We start from the raw sequence: 25,685 nt of genomic DNA on the forward strand, positions 1-25,685 counted from the left end.
AGACTGGGCTGTAGGCAAGCCTGTGGGACATTTTTTAAATTAGGGATTGATGTGGGAGGGCCTAAGCCATTGTGGGTGGTGCCACCACTGGGCTGGAGGTCCTGGGTTCTATACTAAAAAAGTAGGCTGAACAAGCCATGGAGAGCAAGCCAGGAGGCAGTACTCCTCCATGGCCTCTGCATCGGCTCCTCCCCCAGTTTCTTCCCTGTTTGGCTTCCTGTCCTGACTTCCTTTGATGATAAACAGTGATGGAAGTGGAAGCGGAAGAAACCCATTCCTCCCCAAGGTGTTTTGGTCATGGTTTCACCACAGCGAGAGTCACCCTAACGAGGACGTAACTATTGTCATCACACTGTATCAAAGATTTCCTAAATCTATTCAGTGGGTTTTACGGGAGAACTTTCTTTCCTTCTATCATGTCCAGATTCTCTGCCCGCCCTTGAAAGCTGTGGTGATGTCTCTTTCAGGAACGGAGGGTGAGCTGTGAGGGACATGGGGCCGTATTCTTTTGGAACTGTGAGTAATAAGCAGTTAGTCCTGGGCCACAGTAGTGAAACCCTTTTCTCTCAGTACTGCTTTGCTGAAGCCAGAGGACCTGCTTGCTCAGGTTTCTCCTCCCCTTCATATGTGTCTCTCCCACGAACCACACTCGGCAGATCCCTAACTGCCCATGCTGATGCTAACATCGGTATGAGGGACCCAGCGAGTCCCAGCCTCTGCTGCCTGCTCCTCAGGGGGCAGACTTCCTCTGGGCTTGGCAGTCCATGCTTCAAGGTCCATTGCTTCCTGTTTCAGCTGCTCCAGAGTGACATTTGCTCATGTGACACGAGCCCTGCTGCTCCCAGCAAGTCACTGCTGAGTTCTTAACAATATGCCCCTTTTGGAGAACTGTTCCTCTCCTCCGACAAAAACCTCACACATTTGCAGTACCTTCCTTGAGTTCTCCTTTGTGAACCTGGTAATAGCTTCCAAGGCCTTCTCACACTGCTCTTTCCATAGCAAGAGAGAGAACAATGAATGGCAAAATGTTTAAATGGTGTCCAACATCACTCTGGGTAGGATGATTCCTCTTGGAAGATACTGTCCCAACGGACTAACTTCCAGCCTGCCCTGCTCCTGATGGCAGATCACATCTTCCCCCAGATTTTGTGAGGTCATGTCTTAGTCATTCATCCCCCAGATAGTAGGGAATGTCTGAACACGTCCTTACACCAACTGTAGATACACAAGAACACTACCCTTATTTTACATCCGTTTTCCTTATCATCCCTTCCCCATAGATCCCATCCTGTAACCTTGTTGGACCATTGTCTCAGCTTCAGTGGTGGTCCTCTGGTCGCTCTTACTGTGGACTCCATAGCATCACTAAGAAACATCTCCCTGATTTATTGAGTGTCAACTCCTTTTGGGGAAGGCCATCTGGTTACTCCTCACGTTCTCTCACCTATGAGATAATTAAACTCCAACTCACGTTTACATGTTTTTGTATCTTATAACGATTATAACTTCTCATCTTCTTCCATATTTCTCAAGAGCCACAGGCCTGGCTGCTCCTCCAGAATCTATTTCTCTCACCCAGGGTTCCAGATTAGCTTCCTTTCTGACTCCAGCGACATCAGCCATTCTCCTGGGGGAAGTTCCTCTGCCTCCAGCCTTGGCATCCTGCTCACATGTATTTCCTCTTTGTCATTCACGTCCCTGTTCGGGTCGTAAGAATTATACATATTCTTCATAACCCTAAGTACTTCCTAGATTTCCACAGAAATCTGATTTCTACCCAAACCAAGTTCCAGGTACAAACCCTTCTAACTGCCTTCTGGGGCTGTGAGTGGATTGCAGTCTTGTCTCTTAGTGTCCCTCTGTGTCACCAAGGAGATGGGACCTTTGCTTTATAAGAGTCCCTGTTCCTATTTTTTTTTTCTTTTCACTTTGGTTTCTCTGCAAAGCCCACCTCCCTGGAGTAAGTGGTAGACAGAGCTTCTTGTTGACAACACAGGCAATAGAAAAGTCTAGGTCAGGAGCCAGTGGGCAAGCCAGGTCATTGTGAGAATTATCTCTCCTATTTGGGGTGCCTTAAGTCCCAGCACCTCCTGGCTCGACACTGACAGCTTAGAGGTTACACTGCACGTATCTGTCCTGTAGCGTGCTTGACTCTTCCTCTCCCTTAATTTGTTCTTTTTTTGTTTAACGTCTTTGCCTACAGACAGAATTGAGAAACACTGTAAAGGCAGCAAATGTCAACACATACCCGGATGACCTCTTCCTCCCTTTCCATCCTCACATGCGCTCCGGCACCTGTGCCAAACAATGCCCAGAGTTTAAGATCAAGTGGGCTGTGTGCAGTGTGACAGAAGAAACACGTGTTTGGAGGTGGCGAGCTGGCTCATGGGTAAAAGACCTGACAGCTTGGGTTTGATCCCCAGGATCCATGTGGTAGTAAGAGGGAACTAGCTCCCAGAAGGAGGCCCCTGACCTCCACACTCCACTCTTTCTCCCTGCCCCTATACACACTATATTTTTAAATATGTATCTAATATTTTTACTAAAACCTACACCAGAACAAAACCAGCTACTCTCTGCCAGCCAAGTTTCCACAGGCAGCCATGCCCAGTTTGGACAGAAATCCTATTTGCACCACACTCACAGCCTGACCCTTGAAGCCATCCAAACATAGGAGAGCTAGAGAAGCTGCCCTTGGCGTATGGGCAGCTTTTCTGTTCTTGCAGGGAATGTCTCTCAGCAATGGGCCATGTGTTAGCTATGAGGATGCTTAGGAAGGTCAAGCCATGTTCAGACAATTGTCTCCATAGCCCAGATGGAGACAAACACTCCGCTCATCTCCCTCCATAAAGCAGTCTGAGGATGTCTCCTGGAATCCAAAAAGGGCTAGCTACTGCTGGCTTCCCCCTAGTCACTTACTTAGCAGGGCGTGGGTGAAACTGAGCTACCATGGCCTCTCCCATCCCTACTTCCCAGAGAGAGAGAAACAGACAGGCAGACAGACAGAGACAGGAAAGACAGACAAAGAGAGATAGGAGGGGATAGTGGAAAGAACCAGAACCCAGGACTCTTACCACTAATACCTGAGACGTGTCATATCCATGGACCTCAGTCTAGGGATGTCTCTGAGATGTCTTGATTCTGCAGTGGTGGAGGTAACGAGTTCCTTCTGCACTGTCCTCTGCAATCAGCTGCATTGTTTTCCCATCTAAATGGTGGCCATACTCTTCAGAAAGCTCTGAGAGACTCCAGCTCACCAGCCTCCACACACAGAGCTCCACATGTCCCATGCAACTCCTGCTGTCCGCCTTCCTTCCTACATCAACCTCACTCACCTTTCTCTGGCTCCTTCCTGCCTCTTTCCTTTTGAACACAACTGGCCATCTGGACCTGTCTCTCTCAACTGAAGTCCTACACTCACACTCACACCCTGCTCCCTCTAATCTGGAGCCCCAATTCTTGCCTCTCCCCTTTCTCAGATCCCATAAACATAACAGAGCATTCCCCAGGCTTCAGGCCAGAAAAAAGAAAAAAAAAAGATTAGCCAAAATGTGCATATCACATCTGCCACTCATAGAAACATTTTAATCCATGAGCCTGATGACACTGCTTTGTCGATTCCGTGACTGTTCGCCCTGGGGGTGAAACCGCCTAATCTTCTCCAGCAGGGGCAGTTAAACTTTAAAGGCCCTCTCATCCACCATGGCATTGGGGCCCTAGGGGGAAGCTATTATTATTAAACACGCACCCCAGGCCTTGAACTCCCCTCTGATCTTGCTCTTGCTGGTTACATACTTGGTGCACCTCCCGCTGGCATTTCTGTGTGGTATCACAGCTTCATGGATGTTGATAAATGTTATATAAAAAGCTTATGAAATTAATCCAAAGACTTCCATGCTGGTCCCCTATTGATACCACAGATATGGGGGTGGGACTCTTCAAAATTGAAGAGCTTCCAGGGAAGCTCTGGGTGGTTTCCCTCATAAGGTTTAAATATGCAATCTATAGCCACTCCAAGGGCTTACTGGCTGGCCACCCCAACCATGTGTATGGAGAGCTATTGGTGTATTCCTTCATTTGGGTGTTTGTCCATATCATGCAATGCAGACATCTGCTAGTCAGGGTTCTCTAGAGGAACATAAATGTATATGTATACAGGGGATTTATTAGAGTAGCTTACAGGTTGTGGTCCGGCTAATCCAACAATGGCTGTCTGCCAATGGGAAGTCCAAGAACCTGGTATTTGTTCAGCCCCTGAGGCTGGATGTCTTATCTGGTCTTCAGTATATGCCAGATTTCTGGGGAAGTATGCTCTAATAGGAAGGGATGAACTTGGTAGGAGGAATGAGGGCAAGCAGGCAAAGAGAGAGAGAGAGCTTCCTTCTTCTGTGTCCTTTATGTAGGCAACCAGCAGAAGGTGTGGTCCACATTAAAAGTGGACCTTCCCACCTCAAAAGATACAGATTAAAAGATGCTCTTCTCACTTCAAATGATTTAAGTGAGGAAAAAAAAATCTCTCACAGGTATACCCAGTTGCTTGGGTTTTAGTTAATTCCAGCTCTAATTAAGTCAATGACCAATTATAGCCATCCCAGGGCTTTTTCCACACCTTGTTAAATTTCCCTTTCCAGCCCTTCATCATCATTATTGTTGTTGTTTGTTTTTAAGATTTATTTATTCTTTTTATGTGTATGCATGTGCGGTTCTCACAGAGCCAGAAGAAGGTATCCACTCCACAAGAACTTGTTGTGAGTTAGGATGTGGGTGCTGGGAACCAAACCCTGGTCCTCTTAAAAAAAAAAAAAGCAACATATGCTCTTAACTGCTGAGCCATCTCTCCGGCTCATCCCTCAGCCCACCCCATCCCCAGGCCCACATCACTTTTCCCTTCTCTATAGTTTGCCATTAAATGGTAGAGATAGATCAGTGGTAGAGCACTTGCCTGGGGGCAAGAAGCTAGAGAAATAGCCCCATAACTATAGCTGCAAGAGAAGCCAGGAAGGCAGAGAGAGCACAGTGTCCTGCCACTAAAAATCTTTTCCCTAACCTGGACAACTCCTCTGCTAACAAGGCTACTCCTCAGAAGAAGGACTTAGCCAGCCCCTGCCCACCCCTCAGGTTAGCTGAAATCCCTCTCTAATATGCACTATAACTTCTCTTCAGAGTTGTATCAGGAAGTGAAATCAACTAGTTTGCATCTCTACGATCATTTGCTCAGCACTCAGCTCCCTTCCTTACTGGGGTCCTAAGTCTCCTTCCTTACTGTGTCCATGGTGCAGTCCACTAACCCTCTTCAACAGATGTGTTTAGTGAATCAGTGACTGAATAATGCCAAGAATTCTAGGTGCCCATCAGCCCTTTGACAGGACACTTGCTGTCTTAGATCTCGCCTCTTTATTGCCACTATTGAAGTGGTGAGGTGTCCCTTAGTCACGGGAAAGTAGAACATTCCTTTTTATTCCTTTGTTCCATAAACATGTGTCCAAGGCAGAAGAGTCAGTTTATACCCTCTGTGGAGATGACTCAGTAGCATCCCATGCAGCCAGCCAGCGGTGTAGAAGGGACAGGAAGGCACTGTCAGTCCCCAGTGGCTGCATATACAGCTAATCAGTGTCAGAGCCCACAGAGTGTTTCGAGGACAATCAGGACCATGATTCGGGCTTCCTTCTGCCTGGGTGGCCGAGATGCCATTAGCCTTTTGCTCTTCTATTTTCTGCCTATCCCAGATCCAACAAGACTGGCCGCTTCCTTCCCTAACCCCTAGTCCCTCATGTCATTTTGGTTTCCTTACGGCTTGTCTGACTCCATAATCCAGGGATCCCCAAATCATCCACTATTCATTAAATTTCTTGATATCCTTCTGGGCTACTTCTGATGAATATTTTGATGAATATTCATCAATATTCAATATAAGAGGAAAAATAGGATTGAGCTAAAATGGGTGTCTGCAAATACAGATGTATTTGAGGAGGAAGTCGGCCTGTGTGGTCTTCGGGTCCTGACTGTGTGCTCATTCTCTCCATCTCCTGTCACTCTTGGCTCAACCTTTACTAAATCCTTGATTTTGGAGGCTGTTCTGAGTCTCTACAGCCAAGCACAGAACAGTGGGTGCAAGGTTCCAGGTGCCTGTATCCAGAAAGAGAAATGGAAAAAGTGGAAGAGATGGAGAAGAGAGGAGGCAGAAGGGGATGGTCTTGGGTTTGAACCTGATTCTATTTCTTCAGAATAGTGTCTAGAAGCTGACCCTTCCAGTGTGTATCTATCAGCCACATGAATAATTAAAATTAAAATTAATTGAAATTCAAACTTCAGCACATCAGCCCTAATCATTTTTCAAATGTTTCATAACCAGTGTCTGCCCAGTGAGACGGTGTCTGCCCAATGTCTGCCCAGAGAGACAGTGTCTGCCCTGTGAGACAGGTAGTATAACAATTCCATCATTGCAGACCCTAGGAAGGTCCCAAGTGCCCATCAGTGTTTTCTATTAGGGAAAGAGGGAGAGACAGGTAAAATGAGTTTGTTTACAATTTAAGAAGACCTCCATTTGAGATCCTGAACACACGGGAAGTCCACCCATGTATGTGGACAATTCAGAAGTCTGAGTTTGGTGGAGGCTTGCTGTTTTTGCTGTGGCTTATGACACTGGGGACTTGAACCCATAGCCTCTGCATGCTAGACAGAGCACTTTCCCACCAAGCTGTACTTCAGCCTATCTCTGAAACTAATTAAACAACAACAATAGAAGCAGAGAGATCGCTGGTATGTGGAAGTCTAAGAATTACCTTATGATGTCATGGGTTTCTTTATTTTTTTAAGCCAACCTCCTTACGATTAATTACTCCATTACTCTTAACCCTAACCCATGTTTGAAACACTACAACCCTGCCACAAGGATCACATGAGTAAGGCAAATTAGCAAGCCCTGTGATCATAAAGGGGCAGCAGGCATAAAACCGCATTGATTTTAATCCATTAACACAGACTGTGAAATTATGTCTTTTCTTAATGTAGTAATTTGGTTAATAATATAGAAATTCTAAAGGAAATTCTCTTTTCAGGTAATCTTTAAAAAGTATGTTAGCTCTAATGTGATGTGATGTGTGTGTGTGTGTGTGTGTGTGTGTGTGTGTGTGTGTGTGCTTATTAAAGTGTATTCCAGAGGGAATTTTACTTAAGGAATTTTTATTAGCTTGGTTCTTATGGCTGTATTTATATAAAAGAAATTAAGTAAAAACAGTCATCGTGGGGCTGGACGGATGGCTCAGCAATGGGGTGCTTCTTGTTCTTTTAGAGGACTCGAGTTTGGCTCCCAGCGCCCACATGGTAGCTCACAATCACCTACAATTCCAGCTCCAGGGGATCTGACACCCTCTTCTGGCCTCCACAGACACCCAAACACACACAGATACACACACACACACACACACACACACACACACACACACACACACACTTCTTTTCCCTTAAAACATAGAGTGGAGAGATGGGTCGGTAGTTAGGAACATTTGCTGCTCTTACAGAAGACCTGGGTTGGTTCCCACCACCCACATGGCAGGGGATCCAAAGCCCCATCCGGTCTCTTCACACACTGTGTGTACACATCACACACACACACACACACACATACAAAAAAACATTCAGTTAAACACACATACACATAGAATTAAGTAAATAAATACTTTATAAAATGTATTCTCAGCTCAGAATTTTCATTCATTTAAAATTTTCATATTTATTTACCTTGTGTATATGAAAGTTTTACCAACATTTGTGTGTATGTTTGTGTGTTATGTATGTGTGTATATGTGTGTATTGTGTGTTTGTGTTTGTGTGTGTTTGTGTTTGTGTGTGTGTGGGGGGGGTATACATGTGTGCCTGATGCCTGTGGAGGTCAGAAGAGGTCATCAGAAGCCCTGGAACTGGAGTTCCAGACAATTGTGAGCCTTCATGTTGATTCTGGGAACTGAACCCAAGAGCAGCAATGATTGTAACCACTGAACAGCCCCAGAATCTTCACTGGTTTAAAGGCAGAATCTCCTTCTCTCTCCCTTTCATTCTCCTCCCCTCTCCCCTGAAACCTCCATTTTGATATAATGAGACTCTCTTCCTAACACTGAAACAGTATGTATGGTAGCTGTTACCAGTAGTCCCAGCACTGAGGAGATGGAGGCAGTCTCATTGGGAGTTCAAGGCCAAACTGATCTGCATAGGAGATGTGGAAAGTACCAGGTATTTTTTCCTTGTTGTGATCAAAATACCTGGCAGAAATCATAGTTTGTTTTGGCTCATGGGCTCAGTCCATCACAGCAGGAAGGCCTATTGGAGCAGCTGTATCCATGGCAACAGGAGTCAGAAACTGAGTGGACAGTCACATGGCCCAGATAGGAAGCAGAGAGAACTAGACAAAAGCCAAGGGTGTGTGGGTAGCTTTCCAATTGGGTCTTGCTCCTGGAGATCTGCTTTGGCCAACCATGCCCCATCCCTAAAGGCTTCAGAATGCAAGACAGAAGTCAGGGATACAGCTCCAGGGGTTGAGGGCCCGCCTAACACACACACAAGACTCTAAGACATGGAATCTCTGACATCTCACTGTAGTAGTACGTGCCTGTCATCCCAGAACATGGGAAATGGAGGCAGAAGAACCAAGAGTTCAAGATCAGCTTGAGCTACATAGCAAGCTCAAGGCCTACTTGGGGGCCAAGAGATCCTGTCTCAAAATAATAAACAAATGAACAGCTCCACGTGCTAAGGAGTAAGTATTCAAAACATGAGCATGTGAAGGACATTTCAGATTTGAGCAGTCTCATATAAGGAGACCTTGTCTCAGAGGAGAGAGAGAGACAGAGACAGAGACTGCGAGAGAGACTGTTCAGCCTGTTAAAAGGCATGAGTCTCAGTTGGATTTGTTTTCCCCAGCCTGTTCAGCAGTGGAGAAACGGGAGCTTCTGCTGAGATTTTGGGAGAGGAGCTGTGGCAGCCACATACCCAACAGCAAGCAGCACATCCTCTGCAGAGCAGCAACAGAATCTGTGGCGGGTACCACGTCTCAGGCTCAGCAACATGTTCCAAACTTCCTGCAGTTGTTTATACCTCCAGGCAGATGAGAACTTTCTATCTATAGCTGTGCTTCAGCAAGATGCTTTGCAACTCGGGGCCCCAGCCAAAGGCTGGAGGGAAAACACAATGGATTTTTTTCTTCTTCCTGTCAAGGAGAGAACGTTCTTTTCAGCTTGGTAAAAATCAGATACACAATTCCCTCAAGAGTCAGTCCAAACCATGTCTTCCTCTTCGTCGGGGTAAAACTAAACACTGGATAAAACAGATATGCAATAGTAAATATTCAGTGAATAACTCAAGATGCAAGGCTGTGAGACCAGAGATGTGGCTCCAAAGACGGGGAGACATCCTGGCGACCTCTGTATTAGAAGAATCTAGTATGCACAATAATCGTCAACCCTCATAAGGTACTCTTTACACTGGTCTCAAGCCCAAGAATGAATGACTGCGTAGAATACACGTGTTGGGGGTACTAGAACCATTGGCAATACTCCCATTGTCTCTGGCCACTAATGCCCATCTATGCCACCATGACCTCAGCCACCAGCTCCTTTTTGCCTTTTTAAAAATTATGTGGCAAGACGTAAGGCTCGTATTTAACTCCAATACAGACCTCTCATGTAGACTCCAGCCTTCCCTGCCCTCCTCTGTCAATGGCAGCTCCATCAAAATCAAAAGCCCTGGAGTCCTCTGTGACTCCTCCTTAATTCCCAACCTGCAAACTCAACAAATCCTAACTCAGATTGCTTCTTGTACCACTGCTATCATTAACCTACACTAGTGATTCTGTCCTATCTGGGGACACACTAAAAGGGTACAAGGGACATTAGTGGGTCAAGGCCAGGGATGCTGAAAAACATTCTGAAATATACAGTAGAGTCCCCACCCCACCGCCATGGAGAATCCTCTACCCTACAATACATGCATCCATCAAGAGAAATGGGTCCTGGCTCTCGTCACTGTCCCTCAGTTGAATTCCCTCCATGATCTCCTGCCCCCAGGCCACAGCTGTTCCTGTCCTGTCCCTCACCTGTCATCCATACAGCAGCTGACTGTGCTGTGGGACAAGTCGGATCATGCCACTTCTCTGCCGAGATCACTCCTGCTGCTCGCCACCTTGTTCAGAAAGATACACGGCTTCCCGACAGCCGGCGCATCTGCACCTAGTCCCACCCCTGTGCCGTCTTGGGTCTCACAACTACCCGCTCTCCTCCTTGACTCACACCTGGCCATCCTGGCCTCTGGCTGCTCCCGGAATCCTCAACTGGAGGCCTCTGTTCCCATCCCTCTGCTAGAACGTTTTCATGCCACTCCTCCCAAAGTTTTCCTCACAGGTTGCAGTCTCCGTGAGACCTGTTTCCCACTACAACCCCTGTCTTCCTCCCACACTACACTGCTCACTTCCCACAGTGTCACCGCTGTTACCCTGGACTCAGCCAGGCAGTCTCTCGCTCATTTGCTTACTGAACACTGTCTCACACCATCAGAACACAAATTCCATGAGAGCAAAGTTGAGTGCTTTGCTTTGTTTTGTTGGCATGATCTCTCTACACAGCCCTGGCTGTCCTGGAACTCGCTGTGTGGACCAGGCTGGCCTTGAACTCACGGAGATCCATCACCTAGTGCTGGAATTAAAGGCAGGCACCATCACACCTGTGAAAGCAAAGTTTCTATTTGCTTCTTCCTATTCTATTTCCAGTGAATTTCTTATGTATAGGAACATAAAGAGAGGGAGGAGAGAGAGTAGGATAGAGAGAGAGAATAAACTCGTTATAGGTCTGCTGTGGATATCACTCTGTATAAATAAAATGCTGATTGGCCAGTAGCCAGGCAGGAAGTATGGGTGGGACAAGCAGAGAAGAGAATGCTGGGAACAGGAAGGCTGAGACAGAGAGATGCTGCCAGCCACCACCATGACAAGCCAGATGTAAGGTACGGTAAGCCACGAGCCACGTGGCAACTTATAGACTAATAGATATGGGTTAATTTAAGATATAAGAACTAGATAACAAGAAGCCTGCTGCGGCCATACAGTTTGTAAACAATATAAATCTCTGTGAGTTTACTTGGTTGGGTCTGAGCGGCTGTGGGACTGGCAGGTGAGAGAGATTTGTCCTGACCGTGGGCCAGGCAGGAAAACTCTAGCTACACAGGTCATCTGGCATATACAAATAGTAAGAAGATAATAAGAAAAATAAATTTTAACCCCAACACCAGAGCTATGGTCTCAGAGCGTATTCTATGTATTCTCAGCCTCTGGAAGGTTCTAGGGGCTCTGCTTGCATCCCATCCCCGCATTGTCCTTCAGAAGCAGGGCAGGGAAAGGGAGCAGGGCCCTGCCCTCCTTGCCACACCTGACCTTTCAGATGGCAGTAGGTGTGGCCTTCCTGCCTGCGTCGGTAGCAGGAGTAGTGGGGGCAGGGCCCAAGGGGCAGGCCTGCTGTCTAAGGCTGCCCTGGTCTCCTCCAGAAGCCGCTCCTGAGCATGCCTTCAGAGAGGCAGTCTATGCTCTCCTGACATTTTACAGTGACGGGTCCCACCCAGCTGCTCCTTTTCTCCCAGTGTTCAATTTCCTACATGTGGTTGCGCCCACTTTTCCATTATCTTTCTGAAATACTATTTGCCAGAGCTCAGATACATACTTGATGGTGAGTTCTTTTCCCCTCAGTGTGTGTGTGTGTGTGTGTGTGTGTGTGTGTGTGTGTGTGTGTAAGACCTGCACATGATTGAGCCTGCCAGTATTCTGTCACAGGGTGGGAGGGGCTTATAAGGGTCAACCATTCCCTAAGGGTGTACAGTTCATGGTTGTATGGGGAATGATTTTCTCCAGTAATGTAGCCACTGGTAAGGGGACCATGCTTCCATGAACAAACCCTTACCCACTCTCGGGCAAGGAACCCTGGTTAAACTCATTGGCTCACAAAACATAATAAAAAGAGTGAGAGAAATACAAGTAGGTTGGGGATTTAGCTCAGTGGGAGAGCGCTTGCCTAGCAAGCGCAAGGCCCTGGGTTCGGTCCTCAGCTCCGGCAAAAAAAGAAAAAAGAAAGTAGAAGAGGGATAAGGGGGAGGGGTCAAGAGAGGGTGTGTCCTGCCAACTTGTTACAAGCTAAAGCCATCTGAGAGGAGGGCATCTTGGTTGACAAAATGCCTCCATAAGATAGGCTGTAGGCAGGCCTGTAGGGCATTTTCTTAATTAGTTGATTGACAGAGGAGGGTCCAGCCCATGGTGGGTGGTGCCATCCCTGGGCAGGTGGTCCTGGGTTCTATAAGAAAGCAGGCTAAGCAAGCCGTGAGGAGCAAGCCAGTGAGCAGCTTCCCTCCGTGGCCTCTGCGTCAGGTCCTGCCCCCAGGTTCCTGCCCTGCTTGAGTTCCTGTCCTGACTTCCTTTGGGGATGAACAGTGGTGAGGAAGAGGAAGCCAAACAAACCCTTTCCTCCTCATGGTGCTTTGGTCACGGTGTTTCAGCACAGCAATCGGAACCCTGACTAGGACAGGGTGGGAGGGAACAGAGAGGGTGATGAGAGGTGGATATATATGGTCAAAGTACATTATACAAAGTGTGAAAATGTCCTGACAAAACCTATGATGTATGATTTGCATGTTCTAATAAAATTCAATTAAGAAAACATACTATTTCTGATACTATTGTTCTTATTATTAACACAACAATAGCTAACATTTTGGGTAACTCTTACTAAGTTCCAGACTTACTTTAAATTTTTTATTGCATATATGTGTGTGTGTGTGTGTGTGTGTGTGTGTGTGTGTGTGTGTTCCTAAGCCATAGTGTATGGACATCAGAGGATCAGAGAACAATTTGTGGAAGTCAGTTCTTCCTTTAAATCACGTGGGGCCTGGGGATCAAACTCAGGCGGTCAGATTTGGCAGCAGGCATCCTTACCAGCTGAGCCAACTTGACAGGCCCCAGACCTTATCCTAATGATTCATTGAATCCTCACCCCAACCCCATGAAACTGGAACCATGTGATGAATTTTGAGAAGACCTAATATCCCACCTTCCTGCTTCCCCTGTGGCTGAGAACCAGCTGACAGACAGGTATCTGGGTAACTGGTCATAATACCTCTTAGGTCATAATCTCTCTTCTAATTTATGAGGCGATAGCATTGCTGAGGGCTTCTACTTCCTAACCCTGCAGCACAGACCTAAGCTGCCCTAAACTGCTCACAAAATAATACATCATCACAGAACTGCCTCCAGAAGCAGGCTCCTGATGTGCGATAATCTTTTTGTACACTGTGAAGATGTGTCTGCTAAAGCACCTTTTGATTGGTTTAATCCAGAGCTGAATGGTCTGAATAATTGGTAGTTAGACAGGGGAGGATAGGCAGGACTCCTGAGGGGGAGGGTGGGCGGCAGGGAGGAACTCTGGGTTAAAATCTGGCACGGGAGATGCTAGCAAGACACTGAGGGAGTCGGACATACAGAACGGAAGAGAGGTCAAGAACCATGTGGCAGAACAAAGATTAATAGAAACAGGTTAATTTAAGTTATTAGAGCTAGTTGGGAATAAGTCTAATCTAAGGCCAAGATTTCATAATTAATAAGAAGTCTCCATGTCATTATTTGGGGGCTAATGGTCCAAAGAAAGTCCAAAAAGAAAGACTACAGGGTCCCATAGAACTTAGACCATAACACTTAGAACTTGTCTATGGACGGAGTCCGCTTTCCTTGAGTGAGAGCTGAAGTGGGCTAATCTCCACTCTTCCCTTCTTGGCTGCTGGCGCTGGAGGGGATGTACTTCTTGACGAGCTCCAGAGTCAGTAAAACTCCAAGATAAGTACATTAGTCACCTTTCTTGTCGCTGGGGCAAAAGTACTGTCACGGGCAACTGTCACAAATCCTTAAGGAAGGAACTGTGTCTAGTGACTTCTAGATCCGGAGGGATTTTACTTCATCAAGTCAGGAGACATGGAGGAGTGCTCAATGGCTGTGCACAGGAGATCAAAGCTTGTTCACTACATGAAGGAGCACTCAGTGCCTGGGCACATGGGACCAAAGCTCATTCACCAAGAAGTAGAAAATTGGACCAGAAGCAGGGCCCGCAAGGCCCGCCCCCAGTGAGCCACTTCCCCCAGCCAGACTCTGCCTCTTAAAGGTTCCCCCAAGCAGTGCCCCAAGCTGGAGACCAGGTTATCAGACACAAGGCCGGTGAGGACATGGCACATTCATACCACAACTACGTGCTGGATGCTGAAGCTGTGCTCCTGCATGGTTCAGGGATGTTTTTATGAATGAGTGGGTCTCTCAGTAATGAATTGGTCTCATAGATATCATTTCTGTACCCTGAGGCCTATTCCCTTTTTTCAGCACACTCTGTGTCAAAGCTTGGTATAATACAGGCTCTGCCTTGATTCACAAGGACACGGGGAAATCCAAGACCTGTTCCAGACATAAATGAGAGGCACTGGGGCAGTAGAAGATAAACCTTAACAGGCGAGGGCTGGGAGTCCAGCTGCACGGTCAACGGCAACACGAACTCAGATGCACTTGGCGCTGGACTCACAGGTCTGGTCAAGCAGGGATGTGAAGTGGTCTTCTTGGCAAATATTTGAGAGCCTGGTCTCACTCTGTTTTGTTACTATAACGGAAAATCCCAGAGTAATTTGCAAAACAACAATGCTTTATTTTGCTTTGCAGTGCTGAAGACTAAGGGGGTTCAAGGTCAAGGGGTTGCAGCTGGTGAGATCCTCATTGCATCACACAGCAAGACAAAATTCCCTACCTCACGTCTCCTCTTTTAGAAACAGTCACATGGGGTGAGGGCCCCACCCTTACAGCCTTCTTTAACCTAAGTCATCTTCCAAAGATCCCATTTCCAAATATCACAGCCAGTAGACTCCACCCTCCTAATACTCATTGGTGGAGACTGATTTTGTTATGACTTTGGATAAGTACATTCGAAACAGAAATATTCGATTGGGGTCGGGGAGAATGAAGGAAGGGAGAGGAAAGAGGGGGGATAAGAAGTACCTGATGTATGTCAGAGAAAGATCAGAGAGCTAGATCCAGTCCCTGGAAGAGGAGATTGCAGCCGGAGAAGAAGCCCAAGGTCCTGGATGACCAGGGATCAGGCACAGCCTCGAGCCACAGAAGAACAGAGATGGAACCTGGGAAATGCAGAGGAGCTGAAACCCTGGGAAGTGGGCAAGCCAAAATCTCTCCAAGGACAGAGAGGGAGGTGGGCTGCAAGGTGCTGGGTGGGAGAAAGAAAGTACCCTTCACCACAACTCAGCCCTCGTAACCTCTACCTCTCTAGTCTAGTGAGGACATGGCTGGCTCCAGGCACAGCGGTCCGGGTTCATGCCGGTATGGGGTAGAGACGGATGCAGGGACATACACAGTAAGCTCTTAATGATGGGAGTGGGGGCAGGGTGGTTGCAGCTGGTGTCTAAATCTGTTACTGTGTATTAGTTTATTGTCTGAAGCAGGACTCTCTGGAGAACAAAAGTTCCTTAAACGATTATTAAAACTAATGATTAGGTCTAGGGATGGAGCACTTGCCTAGCATGAGTAAGCCCATAGGTTCGATTCCCAACACAGGAAAAAAAAAAAGCATCAACATATCAAATCAAAATTAAAAAAAAAAACTAAATACAGACTCTTTTTGTTTATTCCAAAACTATTTATGTAGTTTACCTCTAAGATAACACTGCTCCCAGGAATGGGTGGCTTTAAATGGAGAATAATGAATTTATGTTGCCCTGCTCTCTCAATCCAGGAGGCTGAGGGTAGCAGACCCACTGCTGGGTCCATCCCCTCCACAACCAGAGCTGCCTGGCAAGTCAGTGATCTTCAACCCCATGACAGCTTCTCACCACACACCTGCCACACTCTGCTTCTTCCCCTGAGGGGTTCTCATACACAGAGTGACCTCTGATGCCAGGAACGGCCCCAAAGCACCAGTATACAAGTCTCCTGGGAAGCAAAGATTAATTAGCAGGGATGACAGTTCTCCAGCGGCTTCTCCACACCTCGATGTTTGCTGGTGGGTCACTCCAAAAGGCTCCGCAAGCTTCCTTGGGGATCTCTTGCAGGACCCAGCTGACTGGCCCTCAACAGACACTCATACATTAATGTGCCTTTCACTGGCCTCTCTCTTCCTGCTCTCAAACAAACCACCTTCATCGGAGCCTTGTCTTCCAGTCTTTGAAGAGACCCATCTCAGACAGCAAATGAACCTCTCTTCAAACATGTAGTCAAGCCAGGGCTAACAGCTCGCACTTGGTCTTCTCATGCTCAGGAGGCTGAGGCAAAAGGATGGCTGAGAGTTCAAGGCCACGCTGGCCTACATAGTGAGATCCTTATTTAAAAGACAAAAATTACGTCCATTAAAGTTCTATTGATTGTTGAGGACACAGCGTTAAATAAGCTAAAATCCCTACTCAAGAGAAAAAGGAAAAACGCACAGGGTTAAGATCAAGTCCCAAAGCCTTGCATTTGGCCCACAGCTGGCTTCTTTAATTTTCTTACTGAAGGGTAGTGGGGTGAGTGCATCATCTGCATCCCTGGTCCATCTCTCTGACTGATGACGGGCATCACCCAGTGGGTTTATCACATACCACACACACACACACACACACACACACACACCATGCTGGGCATACAGATAGACAAAGCTCCTTATAGCAGACAAATGAAGCCATGCAATCCATTTAAGCCTAGTGGTTTAGTGGACCATGGAACCTGCAAGCATCCAGGTGCGTGAGCCAATTCTCTTAAAGGAAGGAGTCTACCTGGAGAAGATGAAGTTGGCAAAAGACAGCAAGGTGTCCATTACCCAGCCCAGCCTCACACCGGGTCCCTTCTAAGCCCCAGAGCCCGCAGATAAGGTCAAAGGATTGATTTTCTCAGGAGCATGTGTTGCTTTAAGACCACTGTGAATGACGGGCCAGAGGTGGTGAGGGGCAGCTGAGGGCTACAGGGCTCTGCTGAAGCCAGCTGCAGGGACTGGCACTGCTCTAGTACCACAGGGCTTACAGCTGTGCAGCGCCAAGAAACGGCAGAGCAGGGCCACAGAGGTGTGGTCCCAGAAGAACCCGCAGAGATGAGGATGCAGAGCCAGTCTCTCAAAGCCGGGAAACAGTGATACATAACACCAAGGGGCCAGGGAGGTGAGGACTGGGGCTGCAGCTGAGCTGCTGTTATCTGTGTCAGGGGGGTCACTAAGATGCAGCAGGACCTCCAGCATGTGGTGAAGGTGAAATCTGAGTTACTCTTATCGGGGTGACCCTACTTGTACCCAGAGCTGAGAAGTGCGAATTTCGGTTGTTAGAACGTTCTGGGCCCGTGCTACAGACACGGGGTTGCCCTTTAGAGCTGTGGAAATAAACTCCAGGAAGAAACCTCCTCAGGCCAGCAGACAGTAGCCGTTACTGCCGAGGAGCCACAGCCCTACAGCATGAGTGGTGTCATTTCTGGTTGGGAAAATAATGGTGGGGTCTTCTGGAACGTGCAAAACAGAGTGGGGGGAAGGTCACAGGAGGTTAGGTGTGGCTGGAACACACAGACACAAACTGAACATGGTTGGAAAGATAAGGGGTCCTTTCTCAACACATGCATTCCCCCACAGAACGGCTTGAGTGGCCTCAGCCTGGCAGCAGGCACCCCCAGAGAAAGACGGTGTGATCATGGGGCGTGTCTAAATGGAGAGTTGCTTTTGGCAGAGGCTGGCTCACTATGCAGACTGGAGCTGAGCAAGGTCAAAAGAGGGCTCAGTTAGGAGTGATTCTCTATGATTGTCCCTTTGTTCCTCTGCCCACATCTGTTTGCCACAGCTTCTCTTTTGCTCTGTGCCTTCCCCACATCACCTCCGGGCACATTTACCCAAAGGGACACTTAGCAAGAGGTTGGAGGGAGGGAAGGGACGCTAGCTACTTTCTTGTACTGTCCAGCCTCTGCCCGAAACCACGGGAGAAAAGCTGCCTTCCATGCTAGCACCCATCAAACACTGCGGCCATCCCCTTGTGCTCTGAGGGCATGGTGGCAATGGCTCTCTGCTGTGGCTAGGTCACCCTGATACCCCAAATTCTGTTGGCTTGCTTCACCTGCACACATTCTCCAGGCAAGCCGCTTGGGTGAGTCCTCACTACCTCGGGACCCTGACTGATTCGGGAAGTCATTGTTGACACAAATGCACGCTGTGGGGATTGACACAAAACCGAGGTAGGAGTGGAGACAAATAGAGCTCTCTGGCAGGTAAGAGCAAGGCACTAATTAGACATAGGAGAGTCCATTTGCTGCCTACTAGTGTGTAACAAGTCACCACAGCTAGAGGCCTTAAAACAACACATCCTGTCCTCTTTAGTTTTTCTGTGCCCAGAGGAATCCAGACATGGCTTAATGGGATTCTGGGTTTTAGGAACATCCAGGAGACTGCCATCAGGCTGTTCCCAGGAGCCGAGGTCCCTTATGAAGGTTCAAGGGTGGGATACTCACTTTCAAGGTCGTGTGGTTGGTGGAAGACGTCGGCGGGACTGGGGCTTCCATTCCTTGTTGCCAGCTCATTGGATCCTGCCCTCTGTTCCTGGTAAGCATGCTGGAATACTTGGTCAAAATCTGTAAAAGAGTTCTGTCAAGACAACCTCATGTGGTGGGGGTACACACCAATGATCCCAGGGATTGGTAGGCTGATGTGGAGTGATAGAGAGTTCGAGACCAGCCTGGGCTACATAGTGAAGTATATGTAAGTACAATTATATACTCTAATTAATATGGTGACAGCCATAGATCCTGTCCACAACTCACAGAGTGAGGAGGGAATTACACAAGAGTGTGAGCCCCTGGATTTGGGGGTCACTAGAACCATTCCACATAGGAGGAGGGGACTCTAGAAATCTATACTTCAAAAATTGTGCCGTTTATCAAGCAGGTGAGTTAAAGAACAAACGGATGGAGTTGGGGGGAGGGCTGTGGTTCACTGGGCCAGTGGAGGTCAGAACAGGCTGTCTCCCACAGATTCAGAATTGACCTCCACCCAGAGGAAAGGGCAGGCTTGGAAGCTTATGTATTTGCCAGGAAACAAAACAAAAACCAAACCAGAGACCAAATCTCTGTAGAAAAGATAAAGAGGAAGAAAACACATTTATCTTTCCAGGACCTGGAACTGCATATTTTACAGGTGAGTTTCCATGTCTACTGAAAGGGGACAAGAGCCAGAACAATGTCTCAAGTCCTGACTTTATCCCCTAATGAAAGGAGTTGGGCTCCCCTTGAGAAAATGGGGTACTACTTCCGTGGGCCTTCTGGGAGCATTTGCATGAGAGCTATGAATTCAGAGTGAAGTGGTTAAGAGGCTGAGGAGCATGGGGTTGGGAGACCATGTGGGCCACATGGAGGCAGGGGGTCTGGAAACTTGTTCACACCCCACTGACTGGCTTCTCTGCTCTGTCTCCAGGCCTCAATCATGCGGGCGTCAGGACTGTCAGGAGGACCACAGAACAGTGTGGATGGCACCACTGGAGACAATGGATAAGGAAGTGAGATGTAGGCCCCAGCCTGTTAGCTTGTGGGTGAACCTGCCTCATCCACCAAGGCAAGTAGGATTTGCCTCAAAGATGCCCGCTCTGTTGCCAATGCCACCCCTGCTCTGATGTACAAAGCAGGAGTAGGTCAAGGGGTAAGTGAACTACCCTAAGTCCCTGACTGTGACAGAGCCTCAAGCCTGCTAATATTGTGACATTTTCCACCATTATTTGTATATGCATTTAACAAATATGTCCTGATACCATTTTTTCTCTTTTGTATGTATGTGTGAACAGGGTGTGTGTGTGTGTGTGTGTGTGTGTGTGTGTGTGTGTGTGTGTGTGTGTGTGTGTAGAAGTGCATGTGTGCCAGTGTACATCCAGAGGTCGGAGAATATCAGAGATTATGTTTTTTTCTTCTATCTCAACTGAGATAGAGCCCTCTTTGGGTTCAATGCTGCACAAGGCTAGCTGGCCCAGGAACTTCTGGGAATTCACTAGAGGCAACCAGAATAGCCCATCAGCACCCCCATGGTGGCTCATAAGCATCTATAGCTCCAGTTCCAGGGAACCTGACACCCTCTTCTGACCACTGTGGGCACCAGGCATGCACATGGTGCACAGACATACATGTAGGCAAAACACCCATGTAGCAGGAATCTTAGAATGTCTTATTAATAAAATCAAACCTGAGGTAGGTATTAGGGTGAACGCTGGAAGATCAGAGAAGCAGAACAAGCCACAGCTTCCTTGCCTCACTGATGCTGTTTTCTCAGACTGCAAGCTTCTGTGTCCTCATCCAAATGAATCTCAGCTGAACTGCTGCTCCAAAGCCTGAATGCTTAACCAGCCAAATGCTTCTAGTTTCTGGTCTTCACGCCTTATATATCTTTTCTGGTTTCTGCCATCACTCCCTGGGATTAAAGGCTCGCTTTCTGGAATTAAAGGTGTGAGTCACCACACCTGGCTATTCCAATGTGACCTTGAACTCACATAGATCTGCCTGGCTCTCCCTCCTGAGCACTGGGATTAAAGGTATGTGCTACCACTGCCTAAGCTCTATGTTTAATATTGTGGCTGTCCTGTTCTCTGACCCCAGATAAGTTTATTAGCGTGCACAATATTTTGGGGAACACAATACCACCACACACTCAAACACATAAATAAAAATTTTTAAGTTAAAAAAAAAAGTTTATAGTCTTCAGAGTCTCAGGAGGCTCTGGGCGCCTGTCAGCACATCTATTTCTCTGGTGTACATGTGTTTACCTATAGCCAGGCTCACTGTACATGGTTCCCATCAGACCAGAAATATTGAGAAGACCACTGTCCTCTGCATCTCCTCCTGTTTTCCTCCTCTTAGTAGAAGACCTCACTGTAATGTCTTAGCAGGTCAGCCAGCTGGGTTAAACTTTGGTAAGGACCATTTCCTCCAAGCATGGCCACATGACCAAGTTTATGCAGCAGAAAAAGGCGTGAAGGCAACATCTGTAACTTCCCTAGGAGGAAACAACTAGTATTGGCCACTCTCCCCTTCCCTGGGCTAGCAGGTGAGTACAGTGAGTTGCTGTAGCTTTTAGCTGGTGGATAAATGTGCTACCCAGTGGGCTGGAGGGATGGCTCAGGGGTTAAGAGAGCCTGCTGCATGATTGCAGGGATCAGAGTTCAGATCCCTGTGTAACAAGCTGGGTGTCCTGTGTGTGACTGTAACCCTTGCTCCAAGAAGGACAGAGACAGGAGAATCTCTGAGGCTTGCTAACTTCCAGCCTAGCCACGAAAACACAAGTCCCCAACCCAGGACTATATATATATCAGATGGGTGTGGCCACACGTATACCTTCCTACTCCACAGGTGGGTGGGGAGAATCAGATATGCCGTGATGAGTCGAGAGAAGGAACCAGCTCTTGCCGGAGACACCTGTGATCCTGTTTCTAAGGTAGCTCCTTCAGTGCACCAACTTGAACTTTATACATGTTTACCAGTTTGAGCAGGGGGCAGTGACCCCATTGATACGATGCATGACAATTACGCACAAAATCCTAGGTTTGATTCCCCAGCACGACAGAAACTGGGCATAGTGGTGAATGCCTGTGCTCCCAGGATTTAGGAGGTAGAAGCAGGGAGATTAGTGGTTTAAAGACAGTCTCAGCTACACAGTGAGTTGGAGGCTAACCTGGGATGCAGGAGCCATTGACTCAAAAAGAAAAAGGTTAATTTTATTGGATGACGCATGCACACTTCATACGATTGCTCTGAACATCTTAGACTTTGCCTAGCATGGGTCAACACACACGTTGTGCAAGCATTAACTTATCCATGAATATTTATCTTCTTGGAGCCAAGACAAAAGCTACAAACAAGACAACAATCTCCACCCACCTTCCCACCACCCACGCCCAGTCTTTCTTTGCGTGGATGCAACAAGCCCAGGGAAGTAAGGCAGCAGCCGCTCCAGGGAGTCTCAGAAGGGACAAGATTTTTGCACTGGAAGTCACAGAGTCAAAATTATCCAGATTGTCTGCTGACCCCCTCCAGAGGTGCCCTGCCCTTTGCTCTGCTCTCTGGTTCATTTTAGCTGCAGAGCTTTCACATAAACGCTGACTCTCCTTTCCTGATTACCCCTTTAATCAGATCCACTCTATCCCCACCTCCTTGATCTCTCCTCTCAAATACAGTCGCTAATGATGTGTGCATGTGCCAGACTTGAACAAATGTTGAGCTGCGAACTACTGCGCCTGTTAATTCTATCCTCGGCTCACACGGGTGGGATCCTCGAGTGCTGGCAGATGCTGCCTCCCCGGGGCTTCCGCGCCCAGTCACCCGCTTTCCTGATGAGGAAGGAGGGGAACATTTCTCCCGTGACTACCATTTGAATAAAATTTATTGTGCTCAGAGAAAGATGTGCAACTACAGAAAGGTATTGATGGACAGTAGCCTAAATGAATTGAGGTCCTCAACAACCAACTCTGTAGAAGACCTCTTCTACGCAGCCAGAGTATCTAACGAGGCTCCGTGCACAGTCCAGAAGAATCATCACAAGAAAGCAAACAATTGAGCAAACCATAGCACTGAAGAGCCAGGGTACCACAAACAGATCCTTGATTCTGAATCCAAGCAGGTGACTCCTTGGCCTGTGTAAAGCTAGAAGTCTAGTAACACATTATTTGTTTGTGGGCTGCTGGTATTTATTGAGTTAGTAAAAAAAAAATTATGCCACTAAAATCGCACATAGTGCTTGGTAAGTGCGACATTGATGTTTGCTGGGTTTGTGGTGATAATGGTGAATTTCACTCTGCCAGGTTCCCAGCTGAGTCTGTCGCTGACTTCCCTTTGCCCCACCATTGCCCTTGTGTTTGTATATAATTATTTTATAGATGTGTTTATATAATTTGTATATTTATATGTGTGTTTATATCATGTTATTTTTATTTTAGCATAACAACATTTAATTGCACCAGTATCTCATCAACCATCAGACATTGTGATCCTGTCGGCCACTTCCACCTGTCAGCAGGAGGCTCTTCCACTAATGGCTCCACAGCTTCTGCTGCAACATTATTTCTTTCCAGATTTAGTTCATTTTCAGTCTGAAGAATCATCTCTCCTACTTCACTACCCTGAAGCATGTCTTCTAGTTTTTTAATACCTGGTTCCACGTTGACTTTACCCAACTTCTCAGTGGTAATCTGTTCTGTGTATTTTCTCCTACAAGCTGCATTTTCAGGGAACTACTCCAGAAAAAGGAAAATCTTTGTATACAGTATTGCTGGCCTCTTGTGCAGAGTGTCCCACATAGCCAATCCCACCAGGCCAGTGGTACCTGGAGCCCAAGGCACACAGCCCTCTATTTTTTGAGATTATAATTACATAACTTTCTCTTCCAAACCCTCTCTATATATACACCTTCTCCAACTCTCTTTCAAATTCATGGCCTCTCTTTTCTTTAGTTGTTGTTACATACATAGCTGTTGTATTCATATGTGTTATCCTAAATTTATAAATACAACCTGCTCAGCCTATATATTGTTACTTGTATGTATGTTTTCAGGGCTGACCATTTGGTATTGAACCACCAATTGGTGTGCTGTTCCCTGGGGAAGCCTGTTTCTCCTGCTTTCAGAATTCCTTAGCTGCCTGTAGTTCCTTGTGTATGGTTGAGGCTTTCTGAGTTTTCCCACTCCATGTTAGCATAGCTATTGGCCACCTTCCTTGTTCAGGTCGTGTCTAGGCAGCCATGTTGGTGAGACAGCATGAATGTGGCTTCTATAGCTATATCCAGAGCATATAAAGAACAACCAGGAGTCAAAAAGAAAAAAAAAATAACCTATTCAAAAATGGCCTAGAGTATTGACAGAGAGTTCTCCAAAGAAGAAAAAACAGCTAAGAAATATTTCAAAACTGTTCATCATCCCTAGCAATTAGGGAAATACAAATCAAAACAACTTTGGGATTTCATCTTACTCCAGTCAGAAGGGTAAAGATCAATAAAGCAACAGACAGCAAGTGCTGCAGGGTATGTGGGCAGCCCTCTCTCACTGCTGGTGGGATTGCAGACTAGTCCAGCCACTCTGGAAATCAGTGTGGAGACCACTCAGAACACTAAAAATGTGGCGATACAACCCAACTATACCACTCTTCGGCATACACCCAAAGGACTCAACGTCTTACTCCACAGATACTCAGTCATGTTCACTGCTGCTCTAGTCACAATAGCTAGAAAATGGAAGCAACCTAAATGTCCCTCAGCTGACAAAGAGATGATAGAGATGTGGAACACATACACTGTGGGACGCTCTTCAGCTGCAAAGAAGAATGAAATCATGAGATTTGCAGGTAAATGGATGGACTAGGAAAGATCACATTTAGGTGATGTAATCCAGACCAGAGAGACAAATATTTGTCCTTATACCTGCAGAAAGTGAAGTCCTCACCTCTCATCAAGGAAACTTCTCTTTGCAACAGAGACCATTATAGAGAGCCACAACCAATGAAAACGCAGAGTTGTGGAGCCCAGTCTGAGTGGATATGTCTAAGCACTCCTCCTGCACCCGAGGCCCAGGGATCATTGCAGAAGAGGGGGTGGAGAGACTGTAAGAGCCAGAGGATTGGGGAGTTTGCTGGGAGATGCCCTGTGTCTCTAGAGCAGGGAATGGATGGAGGGCCTTGGGACTGTCTTCCACGTCTGCCTGAGTTTCTGACTTTGCTCTTATCCTTATATAGCTTTTCCACAAGTACCTTCCATTTTATTATTGTTTATTTCAGTTACCTGTAGAAGTCACAGGTGGTGGCTCACACCTGGAATCCCAGCACTCAGGAGACTAAGACAGGAAGATTACCATAAATTCAAAGCCAGCTTGGGCTGTGTTAAGTTCCAGGCTAGCCTGGCCTACAGAGTGAAACCCTGTCTCAGGTCCACCCCAAGTCCCATGTAGAAAAAGAAAAAAGTAATGCCAGAAATAAATGTCCCAAAGGGCAGTGGTTATTTTTGAAGGACGGGACTGGATTAACTTTTGTCTTTTTTGACTGATCAAAATTTTGTTTTAATATAGGCATAGCCAAGGACTTTCTGAATAAGACCCCAGATATCTCAGGAAGTAATATAAAGAACTGACAAATGGGATTGTGTGAAACTAAAAAGATTCTGTAGAGCAAAGGAAATAATTCTCGGAAGAGAGATGGGCCACAGAGCAGGGGAAATCACTGCCAGCTATTCATCCAACAGGGGACTGCTACCCAGAATATATGAAGGACTCAAAAGTAATACCAAAAGAAGAATAATCCAGTCAATAAGGGAGCAGATAAATTCAGAAGACAGGTCTCAAAAGGAGAAATACTGATGTCCAATAAATACATGAAAAAAAATCCTCGGCATCTTCTTCAGGAAGATGCAGATCAGAACTACACAAATTCTGTCTGCAGTCAGAGCGGCTATCACAAGGGAAACAACAAAAGCCTGAGACAGTGAAGGGGGAAGGACCCTTATCCATTGCTGGAGAGACAGAGATGACACCAGACACCGTAGACAGCAGGAAGGACAGTCCTCAGAAAACTAAAGATAGAACAGTCCAGCTGCGCCATTCCTGGCCTACCCAAGAAGGAGTCAAAGTTGGAATGCAGTAGAAACACCTGCACATCCATATCCATG

The 25,685-nt window shown here is 46.9% G+C and overlaps 1 pseudogene; it reads right to left on the reverse strand.

Annotated features, from left to right (window-relative positions):
* Positions 1-22,295: 22,295 nt before the first annotated feature.
* LOC118591865 lies at positions 22,296-25,684 on the reverse strand (annotated as a pseudogene).
* Position 25,685: the final 1 nt, after the last annotated feature.

Source organism: Onychomys torridus, chromosome 10 (assembly GCF_903995425.1).
Source record: "Onychomys torridus chromosome 10, mOncTor1.1, whole genome shotgun sequence".
Taxonomy (NCBI): Eukaryota; Metazoa; Chordata; class Mammalia; order Rodentia; family Cricetidae; genus Onychomys; species Onychomys torridus.